Consider the following 15,883-nt stretch of genomic DNA (forward strand, 5'->3'; position numbering starts at 1 on the left):
TAGGCCCCCGGTCAGAGCCCCGCCTCCATGGGACTTAAACTTGATATTAGCTTCCCTGATTCCTCCCCCCTTTTGAACCTGCGGCTTCCTGTTCCTTAAAATAGCTCTCCTGGAAGACTCTCTTTTTAGTAGCCATCACCGCAGCTAGGAGAGTTTCGGAACTTCAAGCCCTCTGTATTCGTCCTCCTTACCTTGTGTTTCATAAAGATAGAGTTTCACTCAGGAGTAATCCTTTGTTTCTTTCCAAGATACCTTCCGAAACAAACCTGAATCAGGCTATTGATCTACCTGTCTTTTTTCCTAACTATTCGAACAAAGCTGAACAAAAGTTACACCAATTGGACGTTCATAGGCAATTACGTTTTTATTTGGATAGGACCAAGCAAACAAGGAAATCAGACCAACTCTTCCTGTCCTATGCTGAGGGCAAACAGGGCCTGCCAGTTTCTAAAGTAACCTTATCCAGGTGGTTGTCCTCTATTATTACTTTGATTTATCAACTGAGACATAAAGAACTCCCTACTAAACCCAAAGGTCATTCCACCAGAGCGTTAGCTACTTCGGTAGCTTTTCAAGCAAGACTACCTATGGAATCTATTTGTGCCGTAGCCACATGGGCCACTCCTCATACTTTCATTTCACATTATAAGTTGGATATGGCCTCTAGGAGTAGAGCTGCTTTTGGTTCCACTGTGCTCAAGAGTCTGTTCCGATGCGCCACCCAGAACTAAGGTGCTAAGGACGCTGTCCCAACCAGCAAGAATGAAGGCGAGAGAGACAACTTAACATTAAGAAGTTATGTACCTACCATAACGTTCCATGTTAGTTGTCTTCTCACCTTCTTTCTTGCGTCCCACCCTCCATACCCCTAGCTTGGACAGACCGAGAAGAGTCCCTTTTTGAGGCCTTCTTCCTCTGGCTGAGTCTTGTCTTGGTTATGTCCTCCTCTGTCTTAGTACTGTAGGAAAACCTTGTAGTATGGACAGGTGTCCTTGTATTTTCTATGGTGTTAGCTGTGCCAAACGAGATCTGGGTATCTAACACCAAGCATTGTGGGATATGGGGAGGCCTCGAGCCAGTAAATAGCTCTCGAGCTTTAGTAGATGGCCGAGTTGGAGCCGAACCCAACCAGCAAGAAAGAAGGCGAGAAGAAGACAACTAACATGGAACGTTATGGTAGGTACATAACTTCTTATTCATTTAAACAGCATTGAAACCCACATTCAAAGAAAATGCATCTGGCCAGTGGTTGATAAAGATTACCTTTGGGCTATTTTCAAATCATAGGCCCCTTGCACACAAAACATGCATGTGTTTTTTGATGCACCTTCCTGATTGTATTAAATTATATTCCTTGTATAATACAGCACACTTGTTAGAGCATGTGTTAAATTTATTGTTTTGAACATTTTTCCAGTAAGCAATGAAACAAAATGCATGAACCAGTAATGACAAAACCACCCAATTCAGAACGTTTCTATCATAAAAGTCTACTCAGACTTCTACAGTCTACCAGTACCAGTAACTATGCACAATCTCTGCAGAAGTAAAAGTCATCTAAATAATTCCACATTAACGAGATCTGTAACTAATAAAGAGGTTGCTGCTAGCAAACAACTTTATATTTCATTGTTTCATCTACAAGTAAAGTGCCTGTTGCCCTTGAGGAATAAATTGCCTATGTTACATTAAAAATGATAAGCTAGTAATATTGCAATAGGGAATGGATGTGAAACATAACAGGTTTATAGTTATTAGGTATCTCTGCCAAAGAGGACATTCTTAGGACTGCAGCATCCACTCCCTTTAAAAGTACAACACAGTACAGTATCAGCAATCCTTCTACATACTGTGGGAGTAGAACCCACAGCCTTCTGCATCAAAAGCAAGTATTCTACCTGTTGTGTGCTACTAATACAAAAACAGACTTGGCATAAGCAGTACTAAACTTCTCTCCCCTGAAAAACTATGCAGCATAAAAACTCTGGAAAAAGCCAACATTTATTGGGGGGAGGGGGGACAAAGGCCCAAAACCAAGGACACATTTTAAACATTGCTTTTAATAATCTTAGAAAGTTGAAGAATAACATGATGATCTTCGTGTTTTACTGTTGCAGTCATTACATTTGGGTAATCTGCTGGCAAGTTGCCCTCAGTCGGCCTGATTAACAAAGTCTTGGGTCCTGCATTGGTTGTTGTCCCTTCTTCCATGACATCAGGTCGTCAGAGGTATAAAACATGCAGCCGACGCCATTTCATCAGTCTTTCTTGCCATGCGGTGCCCGAAGCAGAAGCAGTTTGCAAGTGCCAGTCGGCCGACTCATGAAATTTTCATTTTCAAGTTTCAGAACCAAAGTCTTCAACTAAAAGCTAAGTACCCCGTGGAGGAAACTTTTTCTTGCGCCTTACTGATGTCAGTAAAAGTTAATAATTGCATTACGTGTGGGAAGCAAATACCTCATAAGGATTTTCATTTGTACTGTATTTCTTGCCTAGGCCCTGACCACAACGTGCCTTGCTGTCAGATTTGTGCTAAATTTAATCATCGCACGATTAAACGTTGGTATATTTTTGCTTCTAAATATTTTGGATCAAGATTTAACTATCCAGAAATGTCGTCTGTTAGCAATCTGACTACCAGAATACCTAAAAAGCGCAAAGAAAAAGACAGACTGTCGAGGTCCAAAACCAATGACCACGCTTCTTCTAAGCCGGTTCGCCGGTACTCAGTGAGGTGCTTTCGTAACCCCTGATACCCACTACTTCTGATTCGCAGGCCTCTACTGAGACCCATTCGGACTCCAGTATGCTGTGAGATACTTCAATTATGGAACGCGCGGATGTCTCTACCTTAGATGGGTCCGGAGCCGCTGTGCAGGCACAGGCTTCTGAGGGTGTTTTCAGGCCTACAGATTTGTATATTAGACCGATGCTATCTTCAAAACTAAGGCCAAAATCTAAATCTGTGTCTAAAAAAACGATGCCTGGGTCACATGTGCAGGCTCCTATGCCTAAAAAACAAACAATCAAAATGGCTGAAGATTTAATTACTCTGATCAGGGGTAGCCAACCCCCTCCTTCTAAGAGGCCTAGGCAAGACATTGATTATGAATCTTCTGAACAGGATTCTATTTCTTCTGACTCTTCCAATGAACAGGATTTGTCTATTCCTACTTATGAAGACTCTGATGCAGAGGATACCATTCCTTCTGCCTCTCCCCCTGAGGACTTTTATTTTGGGGAAACTTTACGTGCCTTAAGGGAACATTTCCACTGGGAAAGTCAGGATTTCTCTGAATCTAAAAAGAGACTTGGGGATTTTCTTCTACTTCCTCAGCATAGGCCTTTGGCTATACCTCCTGTTCTAGACTTTGTTGATGATGTTTTTTCAGAATCTAGTATGAGTCCTGATTCCTTGTAAGCCAGACAGATACTACAGGGTTCCTGACTCCCACAAACTCCTTTTCAAAAGCCCTGTTGCTGATCCGGAAACCATTTCTCAGGGTCCCAAGGGTATTAAGGCCTCTACTGCCAAAAATCCTTCCCCTTCTGATATTGATTCCAGGGCTCTGGATAAATGGGGTAAGAAGGTTTACACATCTGCAACCTTGGCAATCAGAGCTTTAAACTGTCAATTTCATATGCTTAAATATCAACAGCATATCATGGGACTACTTAAACAGAAAATGATGTTAATCTCCGACTGTGTGGAAGATAAAGAATTGCAGGATTTATTGCATTCAGCTGAACAAGTTTGAAAACATACTTTGCAATGTGGTTTTGATTCCTTGGAGGCCTCTTGCAGGGCTGCTGTAACTGGATCTGTGCTAAGAAGGCATGCGCTTGGCTCAAAGAGCAAACTATGCCTTACCATGTTAAAGCTAAACTGTTGGATGCTTCTTTACAACAGGACAGTCTCTTTGGTAATAAGGCTGAATAAGTGTTAAAAAAGATGGAAGATAAAGCTAAATCTATGCAAACCGTGAAAGATTTCTTACAAGTGCAACCTCCAATATTTAGTAGGCACTGGCCTACTAAGAACTAGTCCTTTCCAGTCCTCTCGAGAGCTGCTGAAGTCAAATCAAGACATTCCAAAGTCTCCAGTTCTCAGTCACAAGGAACTTTTAAAGCTTGCACCCAGGAATGTAATTTTTTGAGAGGGTACCAGTTGTGATTTCTTTTTGTTTATGGTGTACCCTAGATAAGTTAGATCCTTTTTTACAAATGCCAGATGCTTTAGAAGAATGTCCTTGTTTTCTTCCTGAATTAGACAATCGTCCAGGTATGGATATATCTGAATATTTCTTTGCCTGCAAAATGCAATTACTGGTGCCAGGCACTTTGTGAAGACCCTGGGTGTAGTAGATAAGCCAAAGGGCAGTGCAGAGAACTGGTAATGCAAGTAGCCTGCTTTGAAGCGGAGGTATCTTCTGTAAGATTCCCTGATTGGGATATGCCAATAAGCCTCTTTTAAGTCAAGAGTTACCAAGCTTTAGCAGAGGAAGAGAGAAGAGGGGAGGTTCTGTGTTGTAATGATCTGAAATGGCAGAGGCATGGATTTTTATGGAGGAAAAAGATAGGCCCTTGTGAAGCATCTCAGTTAAATATTGCAGAATCTGAGGAATATTGGGCAAAACAGTATGTCAGAGGGGGCAAAAATTTAAGACCTCCCAAGAGAGTGCCAACTCCTGCATGGGACCTCAATTTTGTTTTAGAAAAACTCACTCTCCCTCCTTTTGAACCAACTGCTACTGCAGACCTAAAATTTCTCTCCTGGAAAACAGCTTTCCTTTTAGCAGTCACGTCAGCTAGAAGAATTTCAGAATTACAGGCTCTTATGGCAGTGGAGCCTTTCATTATTTTTCATCCAGACAGGGTGGCTCTCGGGACCAATCCATCTTTCATGCCTAAGGTGGTATCCAGTGTGGCTCTTAATCAGACCATTCATCTGCCAACGTTCTACCTCAATCCACAGAACAAGGGTGAGCAGATTCTGCATTCATTGGATGTACACAGACAACTTAGATCCTACTTAAACAGGACGAAATCTCTAAGAAAATCTGAACTATTGGTGGCATTTGCTGCAGGAGCAGAGGGAAAGGCTATTTCAAAGCAGACTATTTCCAAATGGATAAGCCATTGTATTTGTTTCTGCTATATGCACCATGGTAAACCTATCCCCAAGGTGATCAGGTCTCATTCCACCAGGGCTGCATCTACTTCTGCAGCCTTTCTCAGAGGGGTTCCTACCAGGGACATTCTAAAAGCTGCTACCTGGAGCTCAGTTCATGTGTTCACCAAACATTACCATTTACCTCTCTTCTCTAAATCCAGTGCTGACTTTGCCACTGCTGTCCTGCAGGGCCTTATAGCTGCTCCTAATGCTGTATAAATCCATCCTCCCAATCATAGCTTTGGGATTCTACCAAATGTAATGACTGCAACAGTGAAACATGAAGAACATAGTACAGTTGTGTACACTTACCATAAATGTAGATGTCCAAGTGTATTCACTGTTGCAGTCCTGATTACCCACCCTCCAGCCCCCTGTTTTTCTCTTACTATACCTCTCCTTTCTTCTACTATGCTTAAAAGCCTTTTTGAGTGTATTTGCTTTTGTTTGGAGGTATATTTTTTGTGTTTTAAATTATATACTTATATATATATATATATAATATATATATTTTTTTTTTTTTTTGCTCCCCATCTGGGGGGCACCTGACATCTGGGGCAAGAAAAACTGATGTAATGGCGTCGGCTGCATGTTTTATACCCCTGATGACCTGACGTCATGGAAGAAGGGACAGCAACCGATGCAGGACCCAAGACTTTGTTAATCAAGCCAACTGAGGCCAACCTGCCAGCAGATTACCCAAATGTAATGACTGCAACAGTGAATACACTCGAACATCTACATTTATGGTAAGCGTACACAACTGTACTTTCTGTGTTACCATGGGTTTCTTGAAAGATAGGAAGACAAACTTAGATGGCTATCGTTATTTTGTGACTTCAGTTCTCACTGGTTTGCCAGAAAACCATAAATTTTAAAATGAACAGGCTAAAAGTATGAGCCATACATTAACTCCTTGAATCACAAGTGGTGGTTTGGGTAGAGAATTTAGGCTCTTGCTCCTTGTAGCTAAGGTACAGGGTTTGAATCTAAGTACCTGTAACCACCAGTTATACCTAACTGGGGCATTTTATATACACACACACACACACACACACACACACACACACACAGCCCTCTGTCAAAGCAAAGCAACATCATTGTCTCTCAAAAGTAAATCAACAACATCATTGTCTCTCAAAAGTAAATCAACAAATACACTCCCTCTCTCAAAGTAAGTCAACATCAGTGTTACTAGCGAACAATAAATCCCAACTGTACAGCACCAACTTGTCTACGCACAGAAAACTTTACTAATGTAAGTAAAATAGAGCACATACTGGTACCAGGCCGGATCGCAGCATAGTGTCGAACTAGCTACCAATATAAAATACAGCACTAATTACAAATATGGAAAGTATCTATGTTAAGTAGTCTGTGAATACAAAATACAACATATACCAGAAAGAGTCAGTGTTAAGTAGTCTCTTAGCAATAGAAGGAAGTAAATCAACAGCATCGAACTAATTACTAATACAGCGTTAAACCTAGTTACTAATACAAAATACAGCACTCGTTACAAATACAGCACATATCTGTGCTAAGAAGTGAACTAGCTATGAATCTCAATACAGCACATACTGGAAAGTGTCTGTGTTAAGTAGTCTCCTAGAGTAGAAGCAAGTAAATCGACAGCATTGGAAAGTGTCTGTGTTTAGTCATCTCCGAGAAATAGAGCACAGGCAATTCCAGAAGCAATAAGCAGTAAATCAAAATCAACATATTTACGGGGCGGGAATTAAATTAAGAAAAAACAGCTACCACAGTCTTTTCTATTGCCTTAGGGTCCCTCGTGAAGCTGACATCATCACACCCTGCACGTGATGACTTAAAAAAAAAAAAAAAAAAACTTAAAAAGCCAGAAAATTTGGAAATTAAAGAGGTCACACAGGAATTCATGGCACCCCAATATTTTGCCCTCAAAGCCAGTATTTACCAAGGAATTCAGTGCAGTTGAGAGGTATGATCCATATTGACCAGCATTCAAGCCATCCTACTAAATTAATTAGAGGCATGCTTTAACAAAATAGTTATATTTCCAGCTAATGCATCTTACCATGTGCACCACTGCTTAACACTAAAGAAGCTCATATGGTTAGAATGACCTAATCACCTTACATTCACTTAACTTAGTGGCATCCTAAAAATGAGAGCACAAAATACACAAACTACACACACACCCTTCCCTACAAAACATTCTCAAGTACTATTCCCCACCACATTTTTTTCACTCAAGTAATCAGAGTCTACTAATAACTTTCAAATCCTGTAATACAGCTGGAGACTCACTGTACTAGTCCTACGTCACCAGATAGTGGATCTCCCTGTCTATCCCAGTAAAGCAGGAAAGCTGTACATCTACCTTTAAGCACAACCTGAAACAGCACCTAAATTCCTCCTGGCTCTCCTCTTCTTCACACCCTGACTAACTTATTCTGTCTCTCAGATCTTTAGACTGTCACTGACCCCTAACTCTCCAGCTGTCCTATCTTGTCCTGTAAGTAATGTAAATAAATTCTAACTACATTTATAACTTAAGTACTGCTTTTCATCACTCCTACATAAATGACATTCGTATATTGTTGTATGTAAATGCAACCTGTTTATTATCCTATAGAAGTGCTAGAGAACTCCATTTTATTAACCTTTGTCTTGAGTGTATTACGCATTGCATGATTCTAAAACCCCATTTGTACTGTTTAGAAACTGAAACTGTTTTTTTTTCCCTCTGTATATTTTTTGTAATTTTTGCCACTTTAGTGGAGCTTTTCTCCCCTTGCCTCTTATGAAAATGGGCCAGAGTGTCTAGTCGGACTATCTGTGTAAACAAAAATAAATATATAAACAAGCACTAAGCTGTCTTGACCTGGAACTCTAAATCACACTAAACAAACTGTATTGACTGTTACAAGACACCTTCCATCACCCCAGAAATTGATGTGAGGTTCCTGAACATCTTTAAAGAACTCTCCATAAATAAGAAATCCAGTGTTCTGGGTGACTTTAACTATCCATCTGTTGACTGAATTACCTAGATCTCCAATACAGGATGTGCACATAAGCTTTTAGATCTAATAAAAAAGAAAAAAGAAAAAAAAACTCTGTGGACACGATTGTTACTAACCCAACTAGACCTAGATGGTAAGCCATTCTACTTTTATTGGAGGACAAAGCTTTTCTTGGGCTTGAGGCACACCTCTGTTAGTGTCTCCCTATTTGATTAAGTCAGACGCCATAAACTAGTAACTTCCCTCAACCTTTCTAAACCCATTGAAACTAGTATATCAGAATTCAAAGATTTCAAGTACACGAGTCTTCTCAAATTCTATAATGAAGTCTTAAAGTTTACTTTTAACAACATTGTCCTAGACAACACATCAAAAGATACATTTGCAAAGGAGTTTTATACACACCTAAATGTATAGAGTTGACAGTCCCATTTAGATCCAGATACAGTGAGAAATTTAAAAACTAACTACAATAAAATAAAAAACTCATTAGTGTATAGAGCACATCTAAAGATCCCAAATTTAAGGAAAGCATTAGGAGTTTGACTAAGAATTTTGAATTTTTTTTGAATTTTGAAAACTTAAGTCTGCTAAAGCCACAATGAATTCAGGTTGGTGTCTGACACCATGGACATCTACAAATTCTTTGAATTTTGAAAAATTAGGTCTGCTAAAGCCACAATGAATTCAAGTTGGTATCTGACACCATGGACAACTACAAATCATTATTTAGTTATGTTAGAAGACTAAGCAGCAACACTCAATAGTATACAGAATGCATATTAAATTGCAAAACTGCTCGGGCCCAGTGGACAGAGCCAATATACTAGTAAATAAATTAATGAAAATTTTGCTCTTGAGATGACTACCCAAAACTCTACATTCTCTGTATCTCTCAAACCCCTATCATCACTGAAGAACATGTACTGAAGTGCTGTCCAAGGTTAAGAACACTTCCTCTGTGGGAGCAGACAGCATACTGGGCACTTTATCAAAAAGGTTCTAAACATTTCCTGGTGGAACCTCTCCGTATCCTGTTTAACCTGAGCCTGGCTAAAGGCTCAGTCTTGGAAGTGTAGAGTACAGCACTAGTGATGCCACTCCTTTATATTGGCCCTATTATTGACCATGGAAACTGTAGACCCATCATCTTGATGAGTCTCATTTGTGAAATCATGCAGTACATTGTAACAAACTTGATTAATACAGACATTAGAAATGTAATTAGGCTAGATTCACAGCAGCTTGGTTTGCTACAAGGTAGATCATGTCTTATGCACCTCGTAAACTTCTAAAAGGTAACACAAGCTGCTGATAGCAGTTACACTGTGTACAGACAACCTACTTTGATTTAGCCAAGAAGGCATTTACCACTGCTAACATAAATCAATAAACTAAATATTTTGCAAGTAGATCCATATATGGTAAGATGAAGAGCGGATTGGCTAAAAAATAGAACCTACATGGTGTAGATGGCAGGGGTAATGTGAGAGAACATGAAGGTAAAGAGAGGTATTTTGTACAGCTCAGAACTGGAACTGCTTTTGTTCCAAATTTTGCTTCTCACACCTACAGACTAAAAATCAAAACTTATAACTAGCCAAGTTTGTGGATGACTGCAAACTGGGAGTTACTGTCAAGTCCCCTTCTGACACAGAAGCCCTCCAGCAGGAGGTTGCACTGATAAATGTTTGGTGTATTGACAATGAGCTAAAAAATGTAACACTACCACATTTTGTAGACGAACCATCCCTCCAGTATGTAGCATTGGCAGTACCCCACTTCAGAATGAAAAAGGAGTCACACTTGGGAATCTGGGTTGATAACTCCCTCTGCTTTGATCACCACTTAACAACGGTTGTTATTAGATCTTCCTACTTGGTGCAGCTGATTGCCAAAGCAATGTCATCTAAATCTGAAGATGTTATTGTCCCCTTGTGCTCAACACTGATCAGGCCAGTAACAGAATACTGCAGCCCCCTTTGGGATGCACCTCAGCAGACATGCCAAACTATTGAAAAGACCCCATAAATTCCTAACAAATATCATAGGCTTAAAATCCCTAACCCCCAGAAAGGGCTAGAAGCACTGTCTGTTTCCTTTCTCTTATAGGCTCCTCAGAGGAGGCCTATGCCTTGCCTTCTGAGTAATCAAGGATCTAGTAGTACAGGATCTCTTGTACAGACACAAATCAAACAATCTCACAAGTATCAGAACAAGGGATGTAAACCTGCTCTGTTAGATCAGTAAAACAAGTTGGAGAGGCAGATTCATTTTTCAACATCTCCCTCCTCTCTGGAATAGACTCCCCCCCACAGATAAAGCAGTGTGATACACTGTTTTCAAACAGGACCTTGATAATTATATGAGTATTCATATGTTCATCTTGGATTGACTGGCCTACTTCTCCTCAAGAGGGGGAGGTGCAGTCTAGGGAAGGAACAGGTAAGGCATAATGGTCAAAGTACTCAGTAGCCTTGAGCTTCCTTTGATTCCTATGATTTCTAAAATGTCCCCATTCTGCAATGCCTCATATTTACCCAACATTCTGTGGATAGCTTCAGTTAATCTTTTTCCTCCTCATGAAGAGGGGTTATGTAAAAAGCACCATCTGCTAATTGTCCTTCCATTTCCACTTTCCATTGTGCCTCCTTTCTTCTGTATATTTGCATGCCATGTTACTTTTATCTTTCACTTTTGTAGGAGGCTGCAAACCCTCATGTTATTTTTGTTCTTCAACTAAAAAGTGGTAAAATAATTAGTATAAAATGAATTATTTATGTTTAAAAGGATAAAGCAATTCCATTCTTTACAGTGAGATTTCATCAGTGTCAGATTCTAGATTTAAACTGACTCCATTTATTGAAGAATGTAAGTTTTGAAAACTATCATATGTACAATAATGTGTATGCAGGCAGCCTCAGTACTTGAGGGTGTTCTAGCCAGGTGACTGCTGGAAGACTATGGCTATATATCCAACTCTGGTGGCTCAGAGAGATGAAGCACTGATTATGGTCTAGACAACCCAAGTTTAATTAGTAGCTTGGGTGCTTAATGGAGCTGGCAAGGGAAGATGGTGTGCCCATCATGCTGGGAAGCATGGGGTGGAGCAGAAATCAAACATGTCAGAGTGAGAATCTGCTGCATTGTGGTGCACTGCATATGGGTGGAATTTCAGTTCACTAAGCTATTTCCTGGTTGTAGCTTTTATTAGTGAGTGTACAGGGGCACACCATTTTAAGGGGAATGTGTTGCGAGTTCTCACAGTAATGCAGTTAGTTTGTTCCCCACTGAAGGGGTGGCGTTAAGTCATAAAAAACACTCTCATTTTCAGGATGCCACTAAGTGTGTAAGTAATCCTTATGGCTGCCTGTATGACAGCTCCTCTGGAAGCCCCTGTACTGTACTGAATGAATCAACACAATCCAGTTGAGAGAGGCTTGATGACTGGCAGGTAAGGGGGAAAATCAGCATTGGCTCTCAACTTTACTATCCATTCTGCTTCTAAGTTTTCTGTGACATTTTGTATGTCACCACTTCTAATATTCTCAGATGCCCTGCTTATATCTAGAAACGTAAATGTGTGTCCAGAATCAGTTTAATTTATTTACATGTTTAGCTAAAGCACTTAAATTGTCCTTATTAATGTGGTAAAGATGCTCCCTGATTCTATCTTTTAAGCACCTATCAGTTTTCCCCACATAAAAGTTTTTACATTTTAAACAATGTGCTAGATAAACCACATGTTTAGTTTCACAGGTAGCATAGAGACGAAAATTATATATTCTGTGATAGTAAGGGTGTGTAAACTATGCACATATATATATAAATCTGCAGAATGAACAACATCCACACGGTCTAGTACCAACTCTTATTGGGGTTCCTACAATATGTTTAGAATAACATAGCCTCCTTTTCACGGACAAATTATTCTTAAATAAAAATTTTGGTTCCACATCTATCATCTCCTTAACCTGTTTATCACTGGTTAGAATTCCCCAGTATTTCCTTACAATATCCATATACATGCCTACATTTGTAGAATATTCTAAAGATACTCTCACTTTAGTGACACTTTCGTTATTGTTCAGACATTCTTTCTTGTTCTCCGAAAAGTAAGGTTTAGTATTAGACTGTCTTCATTTTACAACCTGATGAATATTATTATCCAAGAATGATTCAGTGTACCCTCTGGCCTTCAAATCATTTCTAACTACTTCAGTTCATTTATGAAAATCATCATCACGCATATTTAGCCTAGAGGCTCTATAAACTTGGTTTTTAACCACATTTTTAAAAATATGCGGTGGATGCATACTGTTTTTACACAGGAGATGATTAACATGACAACTTTTTTATACTGTTTGGTATACATTTCTCCACTATTCTCAACTACTGTTGATACATCTAAGAAGTTAATATTATTTTCTGAGCGTACTGTTGCAAACTTCAAATAAGAAGTACTACTGTTGATGTACCCCTCAAATCTCCGTAACTTCTCATCGGTACTCCCCCCCCCCATAGCATAAAAAGATCATCTACAAACCTTCTCATAAACTATATTTTTTTCTTTAAATGGTCCCTGTAACATAAATTCTGTTTCCCATATAACCATTACTGCATTGGCGTAGCTATTGGCACATGAAGTGCCCATAGCTACGCCATTGCATTGCCAAAACACATCCTTATCAAAAATAAAGACGTTGTTGTATAGGACCAACTTAGTTAGCTCTATTAACAAATGTATATATCTTTTTTCGGTGCTAGAGTACTCCCTGATGAATCTGTCTAAACGTTTTAGACCCGACTCATTAGGTATCACCGTGAAAAGGGACACCACATCCATTGTCACTAATATAAATGTCTCATCCTTATTTCTGTTGTTCATATAGACATGTAAATCCTTTAAAAAATGCTCTGTATCTCTCAGAACCTGATAAATATTATTCAACATTGGCCTTAGATATTTCTCTATATATATGGAGATCATTTCTCTACACCATCTCCTCCCTGACACTGTTGGCCTCAAAGGTGGATTGATTTTATCTTTATGTAACTTCAGTAATCTCTGTATAACAGGAATTACAGGATGCTGTATAACAAAATAATCAAACAATTCCTTAGTTATATAATCATTTCTCTTAAGTTGACATAAACACTGTTTAACGTGTTCAGTCATATTTGTAATATCTAAAATGCTTATTTTCCTATAAAAGCCATCAGTCTCTAACATATCAAACGTCTTATATTTGTACCCATCTGCATCCAAGATTACTATTGGCCCACCTTTGTTGGCTGGATGTATAATTATGTGTGTATCTTGCAATTTTCTTAAAGCATTCTGCTCATCCTTAGTTAAATTAAAAGTACTTCTTTTATATTTGCACTTCTTATCATCTAGCATTTGCAATTTATAAACTTCATCAACACACATACTTTCAAAGGCATTTATCAAAGGATTTGTCATCGGAATAAATGTACTTGGTTTCCTAAACATATTTGCTTGTTCATTCATGCCCTTAAACATCATTTTTAAAGTTAACTTTCTAGCGAATAATTTAATATCAAAAATAACTTTAGTATAATCAGAATACCTGCTAGGTATAAACGATAGTCCTTTCTGCAAAACATTAAGTTCATCATCTGAGAAAACTTAGCTGGATAAATTCCAGACTATTTTTTCATCTGCTGAAAAACCTTCTTTATATTGCCCGAACCTGCTCATTTCTCCTCAAATTTTCTCTTCTGTCTGCTCTGACTCCTTCCCCTTGTAAAGGAGTTGAGTTGTTGCTGTGTCTTCACCGGCAGGGGAAAGGAGAGTTTGTGCAAGCCTAAAGGGACTGGTGCATCTACTACAGACAATAAAGCTTCTGAACTCGCTGTTTATTTTGCCTGATGTGCTTGTGCCGTGACCTGTATGGTTTTACGTGTCGCTCCTAGATCTCTGTCATTATTGCGTAGATGTTCTTCGTGTTTCACTGTTGCAATCATTACATTTGGGTAATTTGCTGGCAGATTACCCTCAGTCAGCCTGATTAACAATGTCTTGGATCCTGTGTCGGTTGCTGTCCCTTCTTCCATGACTTCAGGTCGTCAGGGGTATAAAACATGCAGCCAACGCCATTACATCAGTCTTTCTTGCCATACGGTGCCCGAAGCAGAAGCAGTTTGCATGTGCCGGTCGGCCGACTCCTGAAATTTTCATTTTCAAGTTTCAGAACCAAAGTCTTCAACTTAAAGCTAAGTATCCTGTTGGGGAAACTTTTTCTTGCTCCTTACCGATATCAGTAAAAGTTAATAATTGCATTACTTGTGGAAAGCAAATACCTCATAAAGATTTTCATTTGTACTGTATTCTTTGCCTAGGCCCTGACCACAGCATACCTTGCTGTCAGTTTTGTGCTTTATTTAATCAGCGCACCATCCATCGTCGGTACATTTTTGCCTCTAAATATTTCGGTTCTCGGTTTAATTATCCAGAATTGACGGTTAGCCATCAGACTACCGGAATTCCGAAAAAAAACTCAAAGAAAAAGACAGAGGCTGTCGAGGTCCAAAGCTGCTGACGACGCTTCTCCTAAGCCAGTCGCCAGTTCGCAGATACTGAGTGAGGCACTTTCGCAGCCCCTGATACCCGCTACTTCTGACTCTCAGGCCTCTACTGAGACCCATTTGGAGTCCAGTATGCCGCAAGATGCTTCACCTATGGAACTCGTGGATGTCTCTACCTTGGATGGGTCCGAAGTCACTGTGCAGGCACCGGCTTCTGAGGGTGTTTTCAGGCCTACAGACTTGCATATTAAACAAAGTCCTGCTTCTATTCTAAGGCCTAAATCTCGATCTATGTCTAAAAAACCGACGCCTAGGCCACTTGTTCAGGCCCCTATGCCTAAAAAACAAATTGTCAAAATGGCTGAAGATCTTATTACTCTAATCAGGGGTAGTTAACCCCCCCCCCTTCTAAGAGGCCTAGGACTGAGCTTGACTATGAATCTTCTGATCAGGACTCTGTTTCTTCTAATTCTTCCAATGACCTAGATTTGTCCATACCTACTTATGAGGATTCGGATGCAGAGGATTCGATTCCCTCTGCTTCCCCCCCGAGGACTTCTCTTTTGGGGAAACATTACATACCTTAAGGGAGCATTTCCACTGCGAAAGTCAGGAATTTTCTGAATCTAAAAAGAGGCTTGGGGATTTCCTTCTTCTACCTCAGCATAGGCCTTTGGCTATACCTCCCGTACTAGACATTGTTGATGATGTGTTTTCGGAATCCAGTATGGACCCTGATTCCCTGCCTCTGTCTCCCAGTAAACCTGACAGATACTACAGGGTTCCTGAGTCCCACAAGTTCCTTTTCAAAAATCCTGTTGTGGCTCCTAAAACTATTTCTCAGGGGCCCAAGGGCATTAAGGCTTCTACTGCTAAAAATCCTACCCCTTCTGATAGAGACTCCAGGGCGCTAGATAGACGGGGTAAAAAGGTTTATACTTCTGCAACCTTGGCAATCAGGGCTTTAAACTGCCAATTTCATATGCTAAAATATCAACAGCATATTATGGGACTGCTCAAACAGAAAATTATGTTGATTTCTGACTGTGTGGAAAATAAAGATTTACATGATTTATTGCATTCTGCTGAACAAGTTGGAAAACATACTTTGCAATGTGGTTTTGATTCTTTAGAGGCCTCTTGCAGGACT

General features: G+C 39.7%; 1 protein-coding gene across 3 annotated transcripts in view; it reads left to right on the plus strand.

Moving 5' to 3' along the window:
• USP45 (ubiquitin specific peptidase 45) overlaps window positions 1–15,883 on the plus strand; it is a 2,611,314-nt gene that overhangs the window by 2,442,960 nt on the left and 152,471 nt on the right. The window lies entirely within an intron of this gene.

The sequence above is a fragment of the Protopterus annectens genome, chromosome 1.part0 (assembly GCF_019279795.1).
Source record: "Protopterus annectens isolate FY-2018-M chromosome 1.part0, PAN1.0, whole genome shotgun sequence".
Classification (NCBI taxonomy): Eukaryota; Metazoa; Chordata; order Ceratodontiformes; family Protopteridae; genus Protopterus; species Protopterus annectens.